The sequence below is a fragment of the Pygocentrus nattereri genome, chromosome 20 (genome assembly GCF_015220715.1).
Source record: "Pygocentrus nattereri isolate fPygNat1 chromosome 20, fPygNat1.pri, whole genome shotgun sequence".
In the NCBI taxonomy this organism is placed as follows: domain Eukaryota; kingdom Metazoa; phylum Chordata; class Actinopteri; order Characiformes; family Serrasalmidae; genus Pygocentrus; species Pygocentrus nattereri.
In genome coordinates, this window is record NC_051230.1 from 29008540 (window position 1) to 29023460 (window position 14921).

The 14921-nt window shown below is 41.2% G+C and overlaps 1 long non-coding RNA gene across 1 annotated transcript; it reads right to left on the minus strand.

The window, feature by feature from the left end:
• Window positions 1-2013: 2013 nt before the first annotated feature.
• Window positions 2014-14454, minus strand: LOC108434476. The gene is made up of 3 exons (XR_001858377.2): window positions 14335-14454; window positions 12664-12726; window positions 2014-2201 (listed from the first exon to the last, which is right to left on the minus strand). It is a non-coding gene; the product is annotated as an uncharacterized LOC108434476 (long non-coding RNA).
• Between the last annotated feature and the right edge of the window lie 467 nt (window positions 14455-14921).

A 14921-nucleotide genomic window follows, 5' to 3' on the forward strand; every position in this document is an offset into this window, starting at 1 on the left:
GAGGTTCTGGACACAACTGCACCCTTGAGGCTCAAAGGAAGATGTATCCCACACGTCAAGAACACGTTCTACACAGGTCAGTATAATAGATATTGTTTCAAGTTATCTTTCTCTCATAAGGAGCTACAAAGAGCTTGTCACTCTTTCTGAAAGCTTCAGTGGAAGGCCTGCAGTGGACTGAAGCTGTTCTGATTCTGTGTGGAGAAGAGGTGGGAGTGCATGGTTTAGGCTAAAGAGACACTCACCATATATGATATGAATTTAGACTCATTTCAGTATGCCAATACATTTGGCCATGGCCAATGGCATAATCAAAGCCTCGCTCTTCCTCAATCTCACCTTCAGCTCTCTCTGTACAGTGATTCCTAATCCCTCAACCAAAAAGCCTGCTTCTTCTTGTTCAAAAGTTCCTTCAGGTCCTTGGTGATCCATGGTTTGTTGGGAAAACAATGCACCCACTTTGCTGGAACAATAGTGTCCACGCAGAAATTGATATAATCAGTTATGCAGTCATCTTGTTCATGTCTCCACTAATTGATTCACACAAGACTCTCCAGTCTGTGGTCTCAAAGCAGACCTGCAGAACTTCTGCCTCTGGTAGCCAACTCCTGATTGACCTCTTAGTCACTAGTTGTCTTAAGACTGGTTTGTAGGACTTAGTACCAGGTTGTGGTCCAATCTTCCCAGTGGACGAAGGGCAGATGAAATACAGGCATCCTTAACATTCGCATACAGATCATCCAGCACTCTGTTCTCCGTAACTGGTGGAACTTTGGGAAACTGGTGGAGAGTGAAACATGATTAAAACCCCCAGAAATGGCAATGAAAGAGTTCAGGTACAGAGTCAGAAGTCTCACGATAGCCAAGAGTATGATGTCACACAGTACTTCCACATCAGCTGCCAGCAGGATGTAAACAATGACAATAATGGCAGTCCTGAATCCTCTTAGAAGATATTACGGACGTAAATCAACAGCTAAAAGTTCAGCGTTTGGGCAACAGCGACTCTCCTTTAGGGCAATATGTCCTAGATCTGTTATTCACTAACAATGCAGCCCCTCCACCTTCCTTCTTAGTTTAGCATCTCTGTCCCTCCTCACGATGTGACAACTGGTAATCCAAATACTACAGTCCGGAATATCAGCATGAAGCCATGTCTTGGAAAAAACACAGCACACTGCACTCCCAATTCTCCCACTGGGTCTCGATCAGTGTGTTCCGTTCGTCCACCTTAGTACCAAGAGACCTCATATTCCGCCTGATGATGGAGGGGATGATGGACTTTTACCCTCTTTGCCTTCACTTTAACTCCAGCTCTGCATCCCCTTAACATTCTCCATGGTTCTTTGGCAAATGGAACATTTCCCCATTTTTCACCATTCTGAGTCAGAAAAGTACTTAAAACTAAAAAATGACATGTCTGAAAAAGACAAAACTAAGGCTATGTGAGAAGACAAAAAATAAGAAAGAAATAAACATAAAAAAAAACTAAAGGAAATGTAGCAGACCTATTATAGGTACGAAATAATGTACAACCCCAATTCCAATGAAGTTGGGACGTTGTGTAAAACAAATAACAGAATACGATGATCCAATGCAAATCCTTTTCAACCTATATTGAATTGAATACACTACAAAGATAAGGTATTTAATGTTCAAATGGATAAACTTTTTTGCAAATATTCACTCATTTGAATTGCTGCCTGTGTGACCTTTCTTAAGCATTCGAATAGGTTTGAGCTCGACCTATGCCACCTGGAGAGTTTCACCCCAGGAAATATACCACCAATACCACACAAAAGCACACAGGTACGTTCAGAGATACACAGAGACGTGAATTGTAGTTCAGTGTAACATTTACTTAAAGTACAGGAGGACAAATGCAGATTGACTGGGGTTTAAAATATGTCAAGGAGAGTAAATGCCCTTTCATACCTTGACCCTTAAAAACCAATAACCCTAGGATATACTGGCCATGCAATTCTCTTACAGTAGTTAGAGTTTATCAGTAACTAGAGCTGGCGTCAGATAGTTTGGCTAGGTCCCCACACTGGAGGCTACACAAACCACACACACAGGCTGTAACACCTCAAAAAGGAGTGACTTCAACCACATCAACCCAAGTGTAAAAGGAGTGAAAAGGGAAATTTCCAAAGAGGGTAACCATCAGCCAAGAAGAGACACCCTTCCACCAAGTTGCTCTAGAACAAAATAAAAAGACACAAAATAATTAATCACAGCCAGTAATCCTATTAAAAACAATACATCCTCCTAAATGCCATCAAAATTGACATAAAGCGGGGTTAATTCAACATATCACAAACAAATTCCAAAAGAAAATACACAATTCTTTAATTAACAAATGAATGAGAGAAAACAAAAATCATAAAGAAAGAAAGAAAAAAAATTAACTAATAAACCCCACATTTACAATAAAATGAAACACTGTAAAAATAGAATAAGGAAGGCCTTAGCCCCACAGCTAATGAGCAAATGTACCTTCAGGCTGGGATTACCAGTACAACTTGTTTGGATGCAACTTGCAAGTTTCATGCCCGAAATCTAAAAATCACAATGTTTATTTAAAACCAAACCTAACCATGCACGCTAAATCAGGAAACTAAGTGAAACACCTGCCTTTCGATGCCGTCTCCCCAAACCCACCCGATATCATGCACGCCAACAGTACACACCTACGTGAGAGGCATCGGCCATTACTCTCCATTATATGATAAAAATGCAAACACATTAAGCGTTATATTGTTCCAAGTGCATACCCTGCGGCCAATATTACCCACATCCACGTAAGCCACAGCTTTACACGCGATGTTCTGGGTTTAGGCTGATGCTATCTGCTATCAGCTAACGGCGTGGTGAATCCAAGCAGTGAGGGAGAGACACCCGTTTTCTGGCAGAATTCCCTGTATATCAATGCATTCACGTCACTTTAAAATGATCTTAAATCTTACTCAAAAAAAAGGCACTGAAACACCCAGCACATACCTTCAACCTCCTCCTGGATGACTGAGCTCCTCACTCTATCACATAGCATGTAGCCCGCCACCTGACGAAGAAAGCTCATTTCTGCCACTTGTATTCGCGATCTTATTCTTTCGGTCATTACCCACAGCTAATGACCATAGGTGAAGGTTGGGATATAGGTCGACCAGTAAACAGAGAGCTTCACCTTTTGGCTCAACTTCCTCTTCACCACTACAGTCCAGTACAGTGACCGCATTACTGCTGCTGCCTGTCCCAGCCTGCAGCTGATCTCACAATCTCTCTTCCCGTCACTTGTGAACAAGACCCCAAGATACTTAAACTCCTCCACCTGGGGCAGGTCATTTCCCCTTAATTAGAGTGGGCATGCCATCCTTTTCCGGGCCAAGACCATGGACTCAAACTTGGAGGTGCTGATCCGCATACCAACTGTTTCACATTCAGCTGCAAACCGCTCCAGCAAGCGCTGGAGGAATCCATGTGATTCCACCAAAAGAACATCATCTGCAAATAGCAGAGAAACAACCCTCCAGCCTCCACACATAATGCCCTCCTGACCCCGGCTACGCCCTGACACTCTGTCCATGAATATCACAAACAAGATTGGAGACAGGGCACAACCCTGGCGGAGTCCAACGCTAACACTGAAAGAGTCTGACTTAATGCCCAGTATACGGACACAGCTCTCACTCTGGATGGCCCAGAGTAGAAGCCCCAGCACCCCATACTCCCGGAGGACCTCCCACAAGATATCTCAAGGAACACGATCATAAGCCTTCTCCAAGTCCACAAAACACATGTAGACTGGCAAACTCCCATGCCCCCTCAACAATCTGTGAGAGGGTGAAAAGCTGGTCCATTGTTCCACGGCCGGGATGGAATCCGCATTGTTCCTCCTCAATCTGAGGTTCAACTATCGGTCGGAGTCTCCTTTCCAACACCTTTGCATAGACTTTCCCAGGGAGTCCCCCCTTTAAAATAGGGACCATCACCCCAGTCTGCCAGTCCAAGGATACTGTTCCCAAGGTCCATGCAATATTGCAGAGGCGTGTTAGCCACGACAGCCCCACAATATCCAGAGCCTTAAGCATCTCTGGACGATTCTCATCTACCCCCGGTGCCTTGCCACTGAGGAGCTTACCAACTACCTCAGTGACCTCCACCAGGGAAATAGAACTTGACACCCCAGGAGTCTCAGGCCCTGACTCCCGTAAGGGAAGCACGTCTCCCAGATTAAGAAGTTCCTCAAAGTGCTCCTTCCACGGACCGACAATATCCTCATTTGAAGTCAGAGTTTCTCCCCCCTTGCCGAATACAGCTTGGGCACAGCCACCCCGACCACTCCTGAGTCACCGGATAGTTGTCTAAAACCTCTTTGAGGCTGAATGAAAGTCTGGACAGAGCTGTGCTGTCTGTAGAGCTTCCTTTAATGTAGCATGGACAAAGTGTTTTCAAAGCCTATTCAAACTTACAGTGAGTCACACAAACACTGTGTCTGATCATCAACTACAGCTCAACTAGCTGAATAAAAAACTCAGAGAAGACGTAAAACTCCACAACTGACATCCTTGACTGTGTTAGCCTTGAATGTGATTCCTATTGTCACTGAGCTACACAGACTGATGTTGAAAGACAGTGAGGAGCAAAGCTGTAAAGAAGCACTTTTCTGATGTGGAACACATGTTGGCTGGGTATTCCAGTTAGTATTGGCTGGCTGTTAATTCAATTTAATAGTACTCAGTAGTACATAAATGCTCCAAAAATTCAGAGCTGCACTGATTGGTGTGGTTCAGCCCTACTCATTTGATTTGGCTAATGTTAATGTTCACAAGTTCACCATCAGGAGAGCACTGAACAACAATGGTTTGTATGGCAGGGTGGCAAGGAGAAAGCTGCTGCTCTCCATGAAGTGCTTTGTGGAACAGCTTGCCATCATATCATATACACATACATTTCCAGGAACCAAAAGACACTTTTAATGGGTTCTATGATACTGTCTATAAGGCAAAAAGGCAAGCATAACACAAAGAGTTGCGCCACTGCTATTGTCCAACAGCGTAACTAGGATCGAGTTCCCCACTTGAAAATGACCTTTACCAAATGTACAAACCCCGTTTAAGTCGGGGTAACCAACAAGCAAGTGAATTGGTAACAGGTGGGGATATCATAACGAGCACCTAATTGGGTTAAATGGTAATTGGTAAGTATTAAATTGCATATAAGAAGAACATCCCAGAGAGGCTGAGCCTTTCAGAAGTAAAGATGGGGAGGGGTTCACCTCTCTGTGAAGAACTGCGCAGGCAAACAATTCAAGAATAAATTGCTATCTGTAAACACAGCTTTTCCACAAACTGAAGTTACAATTCTACATAAAGAAGAAACCATACACAAACAAGATCCAGAAACGCTGTCGCCTTCTCTGTGACCAAAGTCCTTTAAGACAGACAGACGTTTAATACAGACAAAGGAGAAGTGGAAAAAAGTCCTGTGGTGTGACGTATAAATGCTATAGTCTTTTAAGGAAGATGAGAGGGACTTTCCAGCTTGTTATTAGCACACAGTTCGAAAGCCACTTGCACATGTTTGAAGGCACTATTAAGGCTGAACGATACATACAGGTTTTGGGGTATCATATTTTGCCAACAAGTGCCTGATGAGTGGAGAAGCAGTGTACTGGTCCCCATTTTTAAGAACAAGGGTGATGTGCAGAGCTGCAGTAACTATAGAGGTATAAAGTTGATGAGCCACACCATGAAGATATGGGAAAGAGTTGTTGAAGCAAGGCTAAGGCGAGAGGTCCAGATCAGTGAGCAGCAGTTTGGTTTCATGCCCAGAAAGAGTACCACAGATGCAATTTTTGCGTTGAGTGTTGGTAGAGAAGTACAGAGAAGGTCAGAAGGAGCTACACTGTGTCTTTGTGGATCTAGAGAAGGCATATGATAGGGTGCCAAGACAGGAACTGTGGTAATGTATGAGGAAGTCAGGTGTAGCTGAAAAGTATGTTAGGGTGGTGCAGGACAAGTATGAGGATAGTGAGACAGTGGTGAGGTGTGCAGTTGGAGTGACAAATGGTTTCAAGGTGAAGGTAGGGTTACATCAGGGATCAGCTTTGAGCCCCTTCTTGTTTGCAATGGTGATGGACAGGTTGTCAGATGAGGTTAGGCAGGAGGCTCTATGGACCATGATGTTTGCAGATGACATTGTAATCTGTGGTGAGAGTAGAGAGCAGGTGGAAGAGAATCTGGAGAGGTGGAGGTTTGCACTGGAGAGGAGAGGAATGAAGGTCAGTAGAAATAAGACAGAATACATGTGTGTGAATGAGAGGGAGGCAGGTGGAAAGGTGAAGATGCAAGGAGTAGAGGTCGTAAAGGTGGATGACATCAAATATCTTGGGTCAACCATCCAGAGCAATGGACAGTGCAAAAAAGAGGCGAGGAAGAGGGTGCAGACAGGATGGAGTTGGTGGAGACGGATGTCAGGGCTGATTTGTGACAGAAGGATAGCAGCTTACAAGACAGTAGTGCGTCCTGCTATGATGTATGGTTTGGAGACTGTGTCTGGAGACTTTGCTCTGTCTAAAAGACAGGAGGCTGAGCTGGAGGTGGTGGAGATGAAGATGATGAGATTTTCGTTGGGAGTGACAAGGCTGGACAAGATTAGAAATAAGCAGATCAGAGGGACAGTAAAGGTGGAGCAGTTTGGAGATAAAGCCAGAGAGGCCAGGTTGAGATGGTTTGGACATGTGTTGAGGAGGAATAGTGGATATATTGGGCAAAGAATGTTGGAGATGGAGCTGCCGGGTAGAAGGAGAAGAGGTAGACCTCAGAGAAGGTTTATGGATGTAGTGAAGGTGGACATGGAGATGGTTGGTGTGAAAGTAGAGGAGGCAATGGATAGGGCAAGATGGAAGCAGATGATCCGCTGTGGCGACCCCTAAAGGGAGCAGCCGAAAGAAGAAGAAGATATATTGCCAAACAGATTGTCTTTTTCAGTGAAGGCCTTGTTTATTTCAGCAAGACAATGCCAAACCACATTCTACAGGGTTTACAACAACAGGGCTCATAAGTAAAGGAATCCAGGTGCAAAAGTGACCCATTCGCAGTCCAGACCTGTTACAGATTGAAAACATTTAGCACATTATTGAACAAAAAAATGATTCCCAGTGATGACCCCAAACTGTTGAGCAGCTGAAATTCAATATCAAGTTAGAATGGCAAAACATTTTGCATTTAAAATTACAGCAATTGTCTCTTCAGTTCTTAAATGCTTGCAGAGTTTTGTTAAAAGAAGAGGTGATGCATCACAGAGGTAAACATGGCAAAAAAATGCTGGCATTAAATAAAAAAACAACAAACATATGTTTCAACATATGATGTCTTTGTACTATTTTTAATTATAGTGTTTAAATAATATCACTGCATTCGTTTTTATTTAAATTTTGCACAGCATCTCAACCTTTTCTGGATTAAATCACACTTTAAATCTGCCCACTAGTGGTCTGACACTGGCCTAACACAAAACTTTGCTGCCTCACTCTGTTCAGTGCTCACTTAGCTTCATTCGAAGTCTCCAAATTCTCATTGTGTTGCTGTGTTTCTGGCTACCCGTTCTGTCTTGATAACCACTTCATCTGACGTTTGGTACGAGAGGTTTCATGGTTAACACGCTAGTGTGGTATCTGGCTGTGTTTAGAATGTACTTCAAAAACCTGTTGCTTGCTACCGTAGCCTTCATTGGTACCTTTTCTGTCTTGATAACTACTTAATACTGACATTCATTAGGAGTGTTTTTTTTTGCAGACTAATGTGTTATGTGGCTATATTTACAAAGGGGCATGTCAGTATGTATTTCAAAAAAAATTTGCTATCTTAGTCTTCAATGAAGACCTGGGCATTTTCAAAGAATGAGAACTTGTCTGAGGCTGTACTTATAGCACGTAAGTGCCTGTATCTTGCTTCTGCCTGCTCTTCTGCTGTACTTCTGCAGATGTATCTTTTTGGGAATATCTTGCCATACATTTGGGACAGTCATGGGCTGGAGGTTAGTTACTGGCCCTGTGACTGGAAGGTTGCCAGTTCGATCCCCAGTGCCGACAGTCCAACACACCTAACCCCCAATTGCTCCCTGGCTGCTGTGGATAGGGCTGCCCACCGCTCCAGGCAAGTGTGCTCACTGCCCCCTAGTGTGTGTGTATTCACTAGTGTGTATGTGGTTTTTCACTTCACACATGGGTTAAATGCAGAGGTGGAATTTTCCCGTTTCTGGGATTAAAAAGATTAAACTCTAGGTAACTTACATCACATGCTACAAATCTCTGATGTTCTCAGTGGTTAGCATTCCTTGTATCTGGATTTTGGGTCATCGTCATTCTCGGACTCAGCACGGTGTGAAACTTTGCCTCTTGCAGGAATTGCCACAGACTCTGATTGGTCTTGTAAACTCACTCAGGATTTCACATCACACTTTTACTTTACTCAGTGCTTGTTCTCTCAACAATACAAAATACGTTTATCTCTGACATTATAGTGGACAAACAATGGTCCAATAACTTTTTAACACTTAATAAAGCTATATACTTCCTGCTTATGAATATATTGACAAATCTTGTGTTTCTGGCCACGGGTGTGGATTGGCTGTTCTGTCTTGCTCAGGACAAAAACTGTTCCAATTCAAAGTAACACAGTCCAAGAGTCTTGCCTTAAAAGTGATCAGGTCAAAGCCTCTGTTCATTCTTTTGGTGTACAGTTCTCCTAAATTGTAATGTTTTCATCGCTATACTGTTTGAACTTTTCTATTCCTCTGTACTTTTTAATGTTGATGTTAGGTGATTTTAACGTTCATGTTGACTCATATAACTGTTTTTTCAACTACATATAATTTTTTTGGCAATTTACATACCTCTCCCACTAACTTGTGTGGCACCAATTTGTATCTTTTTATATCTCTGATCATAAGGTTGGTCTGTTTGAAGTTTGATTTCTTGCCACGCACAAACACATTGGACATCTTGTATTATCACATTTAGAAATATTTAGAAATGCTAGTCCTCCTGCTCTTATTAACATATTTGATCAGTTTTTTATCCCTCGGGGCATTATGTCATTTGCTGAGGCCCTGGATACTTTTCATGTTTGCATTGTGTCAATGACCTAAACCACGACCTTCTCAAAATGCAAGCATCTTAAGAAGAAAGTATATGGATTTGTTTACAAAGATCATGGCCTTTGCTATAAGAACTGTATAACCTATACACCACTGCAATCAGCAGTTGCCAAGGAAATGCTAGAGTGCCTTCCTCCACTGTCAATGAACTGTTGCAGCCTGCAGTTATCTGTCAACAGTGTCAAAAGTGATTTCTTTACTTTCTCTCCTAAAGCATCCAGATATTCTACCTGTCTCTTGGATCCCATGGCCACCCTTCCCTTTGCCTTCTTATAAATATAATCATCAATGCCTCTATTAGGTCTGATGGGTTGCATCCTCTTAAGAAGCCAGGACTAGACCCTGAAGATCTTATGAACAACCAACCCATTTTAAACCTTCCTTTGTTTAGCAAGTTGCTTAAATTAGCAGTTCCAATTTAGGTTCAGAGCCAATCACAGCAGTGAAACAGCACTAGTTAGGGTTACAAATGATTTACTGACAACAGCTGACTCTGATTTGTTAAACATATTCGTTTTTTGGACTTTAGTGCTGCACTTGACACAGTGTATCATGGAATTCTGCTGTGAAGACTTGAGAACTTGACTGGCGTCATTGACATTGTATTTATTCATTTCTCACCACATACAAAGACATTGGGTATCTCGTAGTGTAACCTTTAGAAATCTTATAAATGCTACTCCTCCTATTCTAATGAACCTGCTTGATCAGTTTTTCCTCCCTTGGGTTATGTCATTTGCTGAGGCCCTTCTCAGAAGACAAGTTGTGACATCTTCTCATCAAGCCTCTTGGGTTTCCAGTAAGCTGCAGCGTATGAAAATTGCAGGGTGTCAACCACAGCATCTCATTAGGAAAACTGGTTTGATGGTAAATGGACTTGTTTATAAAGATCATGTCTACAAGGAGGGTCTAAAAAAATGTTAGAGTGCTTTTCTCCAATGTCACTGAGATGTTGCAGCCTGGTAATAGCTTCCCCTTAGCCCTGTCATTTGCCCATGTTTTTAATGAAAAGAATGATAACATCCATTTAAAACTCAAGTATCCTACTCTTATCATGTTCTCCTGTCAAGTGATTTCTCTACTTGAGTATCCAGATCTTATACCTGTCTCTTGGATCCCATAGCCACTCCTCTGCCGAAAGCATGTATTCCATCATTTTTATAATTGTATAAATAAAGTCATCAATGCCTCTTTTATGTCTGGTTTGATTCCATCCCACTTAAAATGAACTAGAATCACCCCAGCTCTTCAGAAGACAGGACCTGACCCTGAAGATTTTCTCATACCTTGCCTTCTTAAGTTACCTATTTGAGCAGCTTGGGTTCAGAGCCAAATCACAGCACTGAAACAGCACTGGTCAAGGTTGCAAATGATTTACTGATGGCAACTGACTCAATACTGTTTGTTTCACATGCATGTTTTTTGGACAGTATTTCTGCGTTTGACACAGTGTGTCATGAAATTCTGCTCGGCAGCCTTGAGAACACTTCAGATCATGTTACTGACCGGTCTGGTGTATCTCATCTTTCCCATGGTTTAACCCAGGGCTCAGTTCTTGGTCCTTAACCTTTCATTATATTTCCACTTGACAAGATCATCAACATGATCTCCAGATCCATTGATATGCAGATGATATGCAAGCCTTCATTCTTTCTCTGATTCTCTTACATCCACCTGCTTTCTCTCACCAGAAGGTTACACACGTCTGAAGATAAGAAATTAGTGTTGCAGTCCCAAAACTCTAGAACACTATCCTGCTACATTTCTGTGGGAATTTTTACCCAGTCATCTAGAAGAGCACTTGTGAGGTCAGACACTGATGTTGGATGAGAAGGCCTGGCTTAAAATCTCCATTCTAGTTAATCTCAAATGTGTTCAGTGAGGTTGAGGTCCAGGCTCTGTGCCAGCCAGTTAATTTTTTCCACATCAATCTCAACCTTTTTGGACCGTGCTTTGTGCACTGGGGCTCTGTCATGCTCGATCAAAAAAAGACCTTTCTCAAAGTATTTCCACAAATTGAAGGCATACAATTGCAAATCGATTCCTGGCATTGTGTCTAGTGATGTAAGGCTTGCATGCAGCTGGTGAGCCATCAAAACCCAGGCCATGAAGCTCCTGGCACAGTTTTTTATTTTAATGCCAGAGGGGTCAGCTTAGCTTTTGGCGAATTTTATGCACTATGTAAGTGCAAAGATTCTTAACACAAACACTGAGAAGTTCACAAGAATGTTCTTATTGTCAAAAGACCTTAAGAAGTTTTCAGAATCAAAATCTTCATTGTTTTCTTATGTTGGCCATGTTACACTTTACAGCTTAACATAATCAACAATTTCTATTAACCTTTATTTGCAATATCTATTTTAAAGATGTTGGAAAAATAGCCAACAGGAATTAGTTTCACTTTCAGTGTCTCAAACGCTTCTCCACTCATTGTTAAGAAATCCAGTCTTCCTGCTAGTCAAAGGTGTTAGTTAGAATATGAGGGACAAAGTAAAGCTTTTAGAAATGCCTAGGCCCCTGAGCAAACCATTCATGTAAGCACAAGAATGCTATAAATGTTACAGAGTATAAGAATTGACTAAGATGAGGACACATCCAAGGAAGTGGGCAGTTTGAAATGCTTAACTTGCCTTAGTTTGTAGCATATTGCCTGTCATGAATTTGAACATGAAAAAGATTCATGTCACAAACAATGATCTAGGAGCACCAAATTTCTCTCACATAACTGGTCACATTTGCATTTTCTACCAAATAGATGAGCCCGAAAACTAAATAATTTTTTCTTTCTATTTGCACTCTGGGAATTACTGGCCTGTTAGCATGTTGGCTTTCTAGTCTTACCACTTCCGTAAAATGATTACTGTCACAACTGACCCAGTCAGACTGCCACTGGTATTTACAGTCCTAGATCTTCTAGAAGGCCAAGCGCAACATTTTTTCCTCATTAAACTGGTCCCACCCAATGACTGCAAGGAAGCATGTACATAAAAAAACGCCCTTCCATTGCACAGAAATGAAGCTAAATTTCTCCTGCCACGTTTTCAAATTTGGAACCAGACTTTGTGCATCCAAGTCAGGTACACCTATTCATTTGGTAGGCCCACCCCCGTCTCCCTATACGGTCAAGTGTGTTGCAGCCTTCATTGATCGTACAATGGTAGCACCGGAGCAACACAGCGTGAATGGTGCCCGAATATATACATTTTAGTGGTGTAATGTTATATAATGTTTGTAATACATTTTTAGGGTAGCAACAGCCAGAAAATGTCAAGTAGTGAGAGTTATGCTTACAGTAGGCACAGATCAAGCACAGGTACTTAAGTCAAGCAATGCTTTCTCTTTTTCTTTTGCTCTGTACCCATGTTTAACTAAGCTAGGTGAGAGAATTTCATGGTCATGGTGACACATATTATATTTTCTCAGTTAAACTAAATTAAATTCAGTGTTAATTTTAACTGAAAGCTTACACAGCTCTCCCTCGCGTTCTTCTTAATCACTAACCTTCATCGGATCGGCTCGTTCAGTCCTTTCAGTCTCCTTCAGCTTCTTTCTCTCTCTGTCTTCCTGAGTGTAATGATACATTAATTTTATTAAAATCAGATTTACGAGAACTCAAGGAAATAAAGACTAATCAATTTAACTTTTTTGTTTTAAAAAAAATTGGTAAAAAATGGTAAAAATCTTCTCATCTTTCTGGCCTTCAACGGAGAGGCTGCCTCTTAACTTTCATCTACAGGTTGAGGAAATGAGGGATATAAAACTGTGTTGATGTAACCCACCCTTACAATAGCATTTTTATTTATTTTTGTATTTTTTTTTGTTTTGTTTTAATAAAAAAAGGTTCAGGACTGTTCATGTATTTTTCAGACACTTCTCCTCTGACTGTTGTGTAATTGCCAGAAGTGAACTGATGCGCCCTCTGTAGGTCAGACTCGTGGTGCAGTATTTGCAATTTAGAGGGATAGTTCGGCTGCTCATGAACTGAATATTATATTCGCTGTTTAATTCAGAAAAGCCCACTCAGTGTGTTTGAACTATATTATTCTTCATATTAGGTAATAAAATTTAAGTTATCTTGTATATTTTACATTTTAATTTCTGAGCATGTGTACCAGCCACTGTGTGCTTCATGCTAACTATGGGGAGATTAGCCAGCTATTTGGATGCATGTACCAGGTTCAGTTCACTATGAAAATAATTCATAAAGTGTTAATTAATTGTTCTATTTGCTCTTGGTTCATTTTGAAGATTTATATTGTGCTTTTGTACCTTTAATTGTTTCTAGGAAATGTATGTAATAGTCACGGTCAGACTCCTGGTGCAGTATTTGCACAAACTGCCGATACATAGCGATCTATTTCAGACCAAAGGAGACTTAAGCTGCAACTGTATATTTTTTTCTTTTATGAATGGCCATTCATACACTTGTGGTTAATGTTTGAGTCAAATACAATATACCTGACACGTTACAGATTCACAGAGTCACAAAATTCTCAATAAGAATACCTTTAAAAGTAAATGCAACTGCTGTGGTGTGTGCTTATTGTGCAAATTAACATTTTTTCTTCCTTTGGCCGCAAGAGAAGAGAAAGTAAATTACATTTATATATATTTTTATATGTATACTATATTTACGTAGTTTCTCTATACACCTCTGAACCCGGGACACTTTCAAATTGAATGGTGGTGATTCCTAGACTCTGACAGATAATATTCTCTTCCAGTGATCAGCCCATATTTAGAACTGGGTTACATTATGAAGACCTTTTCACACAAAGCTGAATCAGCTTGTTTGAATTTTCCATGCTGCAGCATTTAAATTCTGCCACCTCAGCAGGAAATTCAAACAAGAGAATAACTTCAGCCTCGTTATTTTTACTGACATTGAAATACTGCAAACGATTTGACACATAACTGGCGTATTTTTTCCAAATGCTGAAGAGAAATCTAAAAACAAGCATAAAGAGCTGCCAATAACTTTATTTCTGCCCCTCTTGTTCGTTCACTCTCACTCTGAGGTGAGGTTAAACTAGTTAGCTCGTCAGCTAGTTAGCTAAGTTCACTGTTAGCCTAGCCTCCTTTCTTTACCTCACTTAAACCCAAACCTGACTGAAGTCCGCCGGCTAAAGTAACAAACAACCAAGTAAACATCGGATATCCAGCTATACTGACCATAATCCGTGTTGTAGATGGATAAATTCACTGTTTAATACTGTTTCCGTCTGTATATCACAGATTTTTAATGAAGTCTAACGTTTATTTTACTGAGCTTTTAGCCAAAACTCTGTCTTCAGCTCGGTTACCGGTCACTCTGCAGTGCAGAAACCCCGCCCCCAGCTCTGATATGATTGGTTCACAACGTATGAGGTCTGATATGATTGGCTGAGTGTTACGCTAGTCAATCTCTGCTTGTACAGCAGAGGCAGCGCTGCATTAGAGAAGCAGCAGCGACTCCCTCAGGTTATTACAGTATATCGTGAATGAGAATCATTTGGATCAGTAATGTACATTTACTTAGGAATGGGGCACTAAATAACACTGGGCTCGCAACTCCCATGTATGTAACGTTATTTTTCAGTTATGTTGAAGGAAAATAATGGGCTTAAAGAGAACGCAAAAATGTACGCCATGATATTGACCCAAACAATATCTAGATATAATTCTAGATATGAACATGACGAACATGATGCACTAATACAGACAACATGCCACGTTTCCATTATTAAATCAGTACGCTGCCTGTTTTTTTCACTTAATCC